Raw genomic sequence first — 9,486 nt, 5'->3', positions numbered from 1 at the left:
CTCAAGAAAGTACTGCTACAGTAGCTGTTGTTTTTCTACCTCCATGTCTTGAGAGAAAATGAAAATGAAGCAAATGAAATGAAACTGTGCCTCTGCGATGCGTGCTCCTATCGCCTAGTATTTATAGTTCTTATGAGCGACAGCGTCCAAATTCAGCATCTAGCGATAATGGAACGTAACGTGGCGTTGAACGATGCCCGTCGGGTGATCATAAATTGCTGTACTCTAAACTGCCCTTAAAGTCGAACTGAACCAGTTCGTCGCGTGCGTCTGAGTCCGTTTCAGACTGAAAACATAATTTGTCTGAGATGACAGGTTGAGAGGGGGGTCATAGTATCATGTCGATGATTTTATTTGACAATTCTGGGGACTGGATTGGGCTTTGGCCAATCTTGGCGTGTTCCGCCAGAGCGTACAGAGCGTTGTGGCGCTTCCCTCAGGAAGAGCCTGCTGACGCGAGGTTAGTGGCTGAGTGGAGCTCAGCGAGCCGCAGGCAGCCAGCTGCCTTCTTGTTGCCGAGCGGAGAGTGCAGTGCGTCGGCCTGGAATCTCAGAGGGGCGACCCCTGACAACCAGCCTCTCAAGCGCGCGCGCCTTTATCGCTATAAATGTAAATACGATATTCCTGGAATGCGTGTTTTAACGAGCCAGTTACATTTTCTTTGCATTCTTAGACATTACCGTTTTTGTTTTTGTTCATGTTTCATACAATTGGACAAGTTAGTACTTCGTTTATGGGATAGGAATTCTGCCAGATGACAGGCATTTTTTTTTGCATACATTATTAAATAGGTGCACTGCATACCCAGTTATTTGAACTAAAAGAAAAGAAAAGAAAAGTCATTTTTGGGTTCAGCTTGACTTTAAGGCAGCTGTGAACCTAATGATCTAGATGCAGTGTTAAAGCAGCTGTGAAGCTGATGATCTGGATGCAGTGTTAAAGCAGCTGTGAAGTGAGACTGTCATCAACAGTTCTACAGTGGATGACAAAAGTCTTCATGCCCTGTCATACAGTCTAGTTTTCATTGCTCTGAGGCTTGAAAGGAAAAGCCATGAAGTCAGAATGTGTCTCTTTCATCTGAAGGATCATTTCTGGCAGTGTGTTAGAAATGGGAGACTAAAACATCTACAGTACCAACCGCAGCTCGTTTGTCAGCGCGTGGAATTTGGACGCAGCCAAACGTCACAACATCGTCCATCAGCAGCCAACCATGCCTTGGCTGCCATATGTCCCATCTGTCAACTGAAGTGCCATCGGTGCTACAGCGAGCAATCCCTCAAGTCAAGTCAGGGACCGGACAGTAGCCGGCCATAGTGGCTGCTGCTGCTCTGAATGTAGACGACTTGATCCTGCATTATTTTCTGCTGCGATCACTTGACTTTTTCTTTTTGTCCAAACCTCGACGAAAAGCACTCGAACGGAAAGAATGCAAGACACATGGGAATTGAGCCATTTGTTGAATTTACAATTGAAGCATTGACGGAGCCGAGGAACTGGTAGTCAGCCCAGGAGTGTGTGCTGCTATAACTACGGTAGCTGCATCCTGCCGCAGTGTGTGTGCGCACGCGTCTGGGTGTGTGTGTGTGTGTGTGTGTGTGTTAAGGTCTTTACACACACAGTCCGATTGTTTTCGTATGCGTTTTTTTTCATCCGTCATCTGAAAACACAGACGGGTCATAGCTGACAAAAATCTATTGGCTGGTGCCAAAAACGTAGAAAATCGAACTTGTTTCGGTGTCAGTGTGTAAACGTGTGTGACACAACATGAGGTCGTATTTCTTTTTAAACGTGCGACAATTTCGGACAAAAAATACAGACTTGATGTGCAAAAGCCAAATCATAGACCGTGTAAAAGTATAGACGTAGCCACTGACGGCGGAGAAAGTACACAACAACTCCACGTTTGTCTCGCAAAGGTAATTATTGAGTCATTTAATCAAAACATGTTTGCAACCGCTGATTGCTGAAGATGAACTAACAGTAGCATCAACGCGCTTCATAGAATGAAGGCTGCCTCGCGTCAAAGCTAAACGAACAGATACATGTAGTCAGTGCACACATACGGCTCCTAGTGTCCAGTGTCCTGTGTGTGTGTGTGTGTGTGTGTGTGTGTGTGTGTGTGTGTGTGTGTGTGAGAGAGAGAGAGAAAGACAGTGGGGCAAGGTGAGGTAGAGCGAGGGGAAAAAAACTCAAGATCTTTGTTGTGGTGGAAAGGATCAATGTATGGGAAACACTGCCTTGTTAGATATGTAAGAAGGTAGGCCTCTATGTGAGGCTCCAGAAGGGCTTTCATTGGCTTCTAATCACAGGGTGGCCTAACCAGGGCTGGATTAAAAAAAACTCAAGACACACACACACACACATACATACACACACACACACACACACACACACACACACACACACACACACACGTACGTAGGTTTATTCTACTATATGCTAGGGATGGGCATTTCTAGCAAAAACACTACCGTAAATTCCGGACTATAAGCCGCGGCTTTTTTCCCGTTTTTTGGCCCCTGCGGCTTATATAACGGTGCGTCTTATCTATGGATTTTTTCAGAAAAAAAAAAAAAAAAAAAAAAAATCTCTCTTTTTTAGCACTCTTTCTAACTATAAATCCACTTCTGTTTTAATTTCCTCTCTTGCCCTCTTTTCACCACACCGCGGACACTGTGTGCACTGTAAAAATAAACAACGGTGGTGTTGTGTTATGTTGTTTTGTTGAAATGTTGTAATACGGTAAATGGGAGCTTCCTCAAACAGCCATCTCTTCCCGACAATCCCCTCTGTGCGTGACCACTTACATATGGTAATTACGGTAAGCAAACGGCCACTCGGGCAACAACTCCCTCCCCCGACTACCAGGAGAAAATCACAAACTTCGGCGAATTCACACAAAGGAAGATCAAGGAATATTCACAACAAGACGAGCAGTAGAAGCAACACTCTCACTTACCATGGGGAAGGTACGCAGAAATTCACACGAGGCAGCTTTCAAGTTGAAAGCAGTCAATCTCGCATTAAAAGAGAGCAGCCGCCGATCAAACAGAGCAGCCGCGCGTAACCTGGGCAAAAGGGACTGTCCGTCCGGGGGAGAACTACTGAACAACTCCCTCCCGACTATCAGGAGAAAATCACAAACTTCGGCGAATTCACACAAAGGAAGATCACGGAATATTATAGGAGTGTGAAAACATCCACAATTACCAACGGGTTCCAAAACGCTGGACTGCTGCGGGATGAAGAGGATGACGCCACGGGGACTGCCCCCTAGTCCGATACCTCACGAGTCCGATACCTCACGAGTCCGACACCTCATGGTTTTGGGTTAGGGTCTGGGGGAGGTTAGGTTTAGGCGTGGGGGTGGGAGAGGTTAGGTTTTGGGTTAGGGTCTGGGGGATGTTAGGTTTAGGCGTGGGGGTGGGAGAGGTTAGGTTTTGGGTTAGGGTCTGGGGGAAGTTAGCCTCTTTTTTCGGACTCGTGAGGTGTCGGACTCGTGAGGTATCGGACTCGTGCCATGGCACCTGAAGGAGAGAGGAGAGTGGTTGACGAAGCCACCCTGAACCTGTTCGTTTCCGACACTGAAGATGAGGACTTTGGTGGTTTCAGTACGCAGGAAGAAGAGGAAGACGAGGATTAGTGACTTGACTTCTCTGGTTACAGGTTTGCTGCACATATACGGTAGCCTATTGTTGTGTGATTTTGTCTGGGGATTAGTGACCTGACTTTTGTTTTGTTTTGTTGAAATGTTAATAAATGGGAGCTTCCCCAAACAGCGATCTCTTTCCCGACATTCCTCTCTGTGCACGAACCCTTTCATATGGTAATTAAACATCAAAACACCCGCGGCTTATAGTCCGGTGCGGCTTATAGAAGAAAAAAATAGTCAATTTTGGTCCCGCGGCTTATACACCGGTGCGTCTTATAGTCCGGAATTTACGGTATTCGAAATTCGCTGGCCAAATTCGAATTTAATTCGAATTTCGAAAATAAATAAAAAAAAATGTAAAAAAAAAAAAAATTTTTTTTTTTTTTTTTTTTTTTTTTTTTGTGAGTGAAATGTTGCATTGTCTCCCCTGATTCTAGTCTACGGCTTTATTAATTAATATAAAAAGCTTCTGCTGTGGATTTTTAGCTCAAACAAGCATTGCACCACTGAAGTAAAGAACATGTTACATGACATTGACATTTTCGAAAATAAAAAACAGTTTTGACAATCATGAGTGGTTCATTAAATATTTAGTAGGCTCAGGTCTGAGTGCCAAAGGGGTGCCAAAGTCACCCCCTCTCCCTCTTCATGGGATTTCATCTGCCATTAATTTTTCCATAAACCTTGCTTAAAATGCTTATAAAAATTGTTTTACTTGCTCAAACCAAGCGATTTGACTATACTTAGAATCAGGGGAGACAATGCAACATTTCACTAAAAAAAAAAAAAAATTTTTTTTTTTTTTTTTTTCGAATTTCGAATTTCAATAATAAAAGTCGACCTTGATAATAACAACGATTATTCGAAAATTCGAAATTCGATGCCCATCCCTACTATATGCACACATCCTCAAAATGTAAACACACATGTAATACACACGCATATACTGTAGTCACACACACATACACACACAAACAGTAAAACTCAACCCATAGGGCTCACACTTCAACTCTCTCACTTCCTCACTTTACACTGTAAAACGAGTGAGAGAGAGAGAGAGAGCAACAGCAGTAGGAGGAAGGCACGCACGCACATGCACGCACGCATGCACACACACACACACACACACACACACACACACACACACACACACACACACACACACATACACACGCACACAGTTTATTAGATTGAGGTCACCCGTTGCTGACCTATGTTGTTAGAATTGTTGAAATGTTTTGAGTTGTCGTCATTTCATTGAATTATGCAGGATTGCCACTGGTCATGGAATTCCTGGAATATCATGGAAGTGTGAGAGGTGACCTGAAGTCCTGAACTGAATATCATACTCTTTGAAGATAATACATTGATTTAGTAATTTGTATCCGTCTGTTAATGTCTATAATAACCCTCAGTTGAGACACTATACAGGGTGGCAATTTCATCATTTTAGGGGCGTCACTTTTTTTTTTAGGGCAAAAGGCCATTAAGTGAAATAAGAGGATTTTAAGCCTACAAATAAATAACTGACTTTCCGATAGGCTAAACTTAAACTTTTACAGTCTGTCTCTAAACAGAGAGCAGGAGAAACGATCAGGCGCGCGCGCACACACACACACACACACACACACACACACACACACACACACACACACACACACACACACACACACACACACACACACACACACACACACACAGAGTGCGTTTACATGCACACCAATAAACTGATAACTGTGAGTAATCAGTTTATGGCAATAATCTGATTTCTGCGTTTACATGCACTTTAATAATCCGACAATAGGAAAAACCCGGGTTTACATGATTCAGTCAATTAGTCGGATTTCTCTCCAGAAGGCGGCAGTAATTCAACTTTTTACATGCAACTTGTACATGCGCAGATGTATAAACCCACAAGAAACCTGATTCGCTGTATACATGCACTCAAAAGACAGGTTATTGGCCAAAAACCTAGGTATGTTTATCGGTTTATTCATAACCCGATAACGGCCATAAACGTATAAAGCTTATTGGTTTATGCTGTTTACATGACCATTTGAATAATCAGGTAACTCCAGTCATAAAGAAAAACTATGTTCGAAATGATCATCTCGTTGATAATTTCATCAGGGCATCAAGGCCAGAGGGAGGGGCAATGGTGGCCATGGCCTCCGTGCAATTCCCACCCTGACATACAGTATACTGCTCTGGCAACACATGCCAATAAAGCATTGCGATTTCACTGAGTAAGTGAGAGAGAGAGTGAGTCTAATATTCTGTATTTGTTGAATACCCTATTATACTTTGGCAGTTACGACATATTTCATGCCAGTCATTTGAGTAGTATTAAATGCAGAGAAGAGAGGAAAGCCGACAACAGAGACAGACAGGCAAAATGAAGGAGAGAGAGAAACGGAGAGAGAGGCAGTTGGAGAAGGGAGAGTCTTGCTAAAAAGCTGTGCTACATGGCTGACCTTCCCTCTCCCACTGCGTTCACTTGGGAAATTGTGTTTTACACAACATACAGACAGAGGGGGGAGGATCAGAACGGGGATGACTAGAGAGGGGGAGGGAGGGAGAGAACGGGGATGACTAGAGAGAGTCAGGGAGGGAGGGAGGGAGGGAGATAACCACTGAGATATACAGTGTATGAATGTATATGTGTATGAATGGCATTTTGATTAACATTATGATTAATTTCCTTTTGGAACAAATGTTGGTTTAACATGATGAAATATAACTGAAGCCGGTGGGCTAAATAATGTTTAGTTGGCAGTCCAGCTAAAGCTGCGTTCACACCAAAATATTTATTTTTCGCTCTGTCGCTTGATTCAACCCTTTGGAATCGCTCTGTCGCTCTGTTTAAATCGCTCGTCAACAGGCACACGTATTGACGGACATGTGGGGGCTATAACGTTACGCAATGTCATGATATTTGTCCACTACAAGCCACCGTCATTGTTTACAAGCTAAAGCCTATCAGCGTGCTCCTAATGCGAGCTCCATACCGGTAGGACAGACTTCACTTCATGTCAGCTGTCAGCCTGTCAATGCGGTTTGTTGCCACACAATAAACCAGCGGTTTGTTCCAAGCCAGTGTGATCCTTGACTCGCTCTCACACGGCAGCCAATCAGCGTTGAACAGCGAGCGACTGATGCCAGCGTATTTTCGTTCGAGTTGGGATATTTCATCTCGAGCGACGAGCGTATTTTCTCCCTATCGCTCTGTCTCTGTCGCTCGGACGCCCAGCGATTTTTCTCCCTGGCGTATATACGCTCAATCACTCGTTTGCATTGACTTTGTATGTAAACTCGACGCCAGCGAAAAACTTTAATAGGTCGGTGTGAACGCACCTTAACTAATGTTAGCCAGCCTGGCTAACTAACTAACGTTAGCTAGGCAGCATGGTCTTTTCTGTAGCTATATCCTTACAACAGTTACGAGGAGAGGAGCTTGTGAACAACAACCCCACAGTCAAATCACTTCCCTGAGATAGCATATAAAAACTCTCATGTTTTACTCCAAACCTCCGGTGTCTTTGTGGCTAACGTTAGCGATGACTGGTTGCTAACTGGGCCCATACGGGAGTTGTAACATTATGAAACATTTCCTGGCATACGCAGGCAGTTAGACAACCTGGTAAGTTCTGAAAATGTGTCTATTTCATTATTCCAGCTTATCGTTATTGGTAGTTACTACCAACCTTGAGAGACTAGTAGCGCTTGTGCATGCGGCTAGCTTGAAGCTAGCCGCATGTTCATTACATTCAACAGGCACACCAGTGTTAAAACCGATAACGTTAGCGGGAGTAATCAAACACATATTTTCTGAACATACCACTTCAGTCCACAATCAACGTTACTTCCTCGCGCACCTTTCTCGAAACCATGTCCTTCATTGAGGTCCCATGATCACACATCAAGCAGTGTCTGGTCCTATCAACCACTGGTCCTATGGGTAAATACGATATATCCGAGGAGCACCTCAACACAGCATGACTAGAGAGCAGGGGATGACTAGAGAGAGAGAGAGGGGGGAGGGAGAGAACAGGGATGACTAGAGAGAGAGAGGAAGAGAATGGGGTTGACTAGAGGGAGAGAGGGAGATAACGGTGATGACTAGAAAGAGAGGGCGCGGAGGGAGAGAACGGCGATGAATAGAGAGAGAGAGGGAGAGAACGGGGATGACTAGAGAGAGAGAGGGAGAGAACGGTGATGACTAGAGAGAGAGAGGGAGAGAACGGGGATGACTAGAGAGAGAGAGGGAGAGAGAACGGTGATGACTAGAGAGAGAGAGGGAGAGAGAACGGTGATGACTAGAGAGAGAGAGGGAGAGAACGGGGATGACTAGAGAGAGAGAGGGAGAGAGAACGGTGATGACTAGAGAGAGAGAGGGAGAGAACGGGGATGACTAGAGAGAGAGAGGGAGAGAGAACGGTGATGACTAGAGAGAGAGGGCAGGGAGGGAGAGAACGGGGATGACTAGAGAGAGAGAGGGAGAGAGAACGGTGATGACTAGAGAGAGAGAGGGAGAGAGAATGGTGATGACTAGAGAGAGAGAGGGAGAGAGAATGGTGATGACTAGAGAGAGAGGGCAGGGAGGGAGAGAACGGGGATGACTAGAGAGAGAGAGGGAGAGAATGGGGATGACTAGAGAGAGAGAGGGAGAGAACGGGGCAGAAAGAGACACGGTGTGAGAGAGAGAGAGAGAGAGAGAGAGAGAGAGAGAGAGAGAGAGAGGGAAGCCGAGAAGGGAAGGAAGGAGGAAACAGAATGGCCATCTGGTTCCAATCTTCTGTTAGCTTATAAAAACACACTAATGACTGGTAGACTTTCTGCACGCTGTGTGTGTGTGTGTGTGTGTGTGTGTGTGTGTGTGTGTGTGTGTGTGTGTGTGTGTGTGTGTGTGTGTGAGAGAGCGTTGTCCATGTGTGTGCGTGTGTTTTGCTATGCCCCTCCACAGTAATGAAATGCTGGTAGTCTATCAGTGTGTGGTAGGGTTGTCACAATACTACAATTTCTAACTTTGATACTGATACCGAGGAAAATATAGATACTCGACACCATTGACAATACTGGGGGGGAGGGGTGATGACAACACTTCAAGAGGCATACAGATAAACAAAGACAGATGGACAGACTCCTCCATAATCTAGGCTCATTCAAAACTTTGCACTTACACAGCAGATGTCTTTGTATTAATACTTATGATACCATCGATACTTTTTGCAAATGAGTATTTTATCAATTTTTCAAATGTATATTCAAGTATACTTGTTTGTACTATTGGTACTTTTGACAACCTTAGTGTGTGTGGGAACAAATCACTGCTACCGAGAAGAAAATACAATTTAATCAATGCTGCGGACATGATGCAAAAAGGATGTGTCATTTCCAGTATACCCAAGAGTGTATCTAGATCTACCATCTTTGGACAAAGATGGTATATGCTTTAGAAGAGGAATCACTCAATCCTAAAAACAAGGCCAGGTCGAAACCTGGCATACGGCCGGTGCATGGGATCGTCACCCATGTATACCCATATACACATTTTAACAATCAACAGAACACATATAAGCCGTCGTCTGATTTTCCACCTTTTTTCCCTGTTTGTGTTTAGGGATACAGGATATTATGGATGTTTTTAAACAATACGATAACCCATAAATATCTGCTTCGATACTCGATACAGATACGATACTCGATACCTAATGGATAAGAAACAGAATGTCCACAAGGTTGATCACATTCACAAATTCAAGGTTTAGTAACACCCTTAACAGTCACTGTGGGATTGAAGGACACCTTTTGAAATGTGTCTCTCTGGTGTTAGA

The 9,486-nt window shown here is 44.2% G+C and overlaps 1 protein-coding gene across 1 annotated transcript in view; it reads left to right on the top strand.

Annotated features, from left to right (window-relative positions):
- The window catches only part of LOC310790651 (mitogen-activated protein kinase kinase kinase kinase 4), a gene marked incomplete at its 3' end in the record, with an annotated part of 104,706 nt that overhangs the window by 39,944 nt on the left and 55,276 nt on the right, over positions 1-9,486 (top strand). The gene's annotated exons all lie outside the window — the stretch shown is intronic.

The sequence above is a fragment of the Poromitra crassiceps genome (genome assembly GCF_964638095.1).
Source record: "Poromitra crassiceps genome assembly, chromosome: 15".
NCBI lineage: Eukaryota > Metazoa > Chordata > Actinopteri > Beryciformes > Melamphaidae > Poromitra > Poromitra crassiceps.
This window is presented reverse-complemented; position numbering and strand designations above follow the sequence as displayed.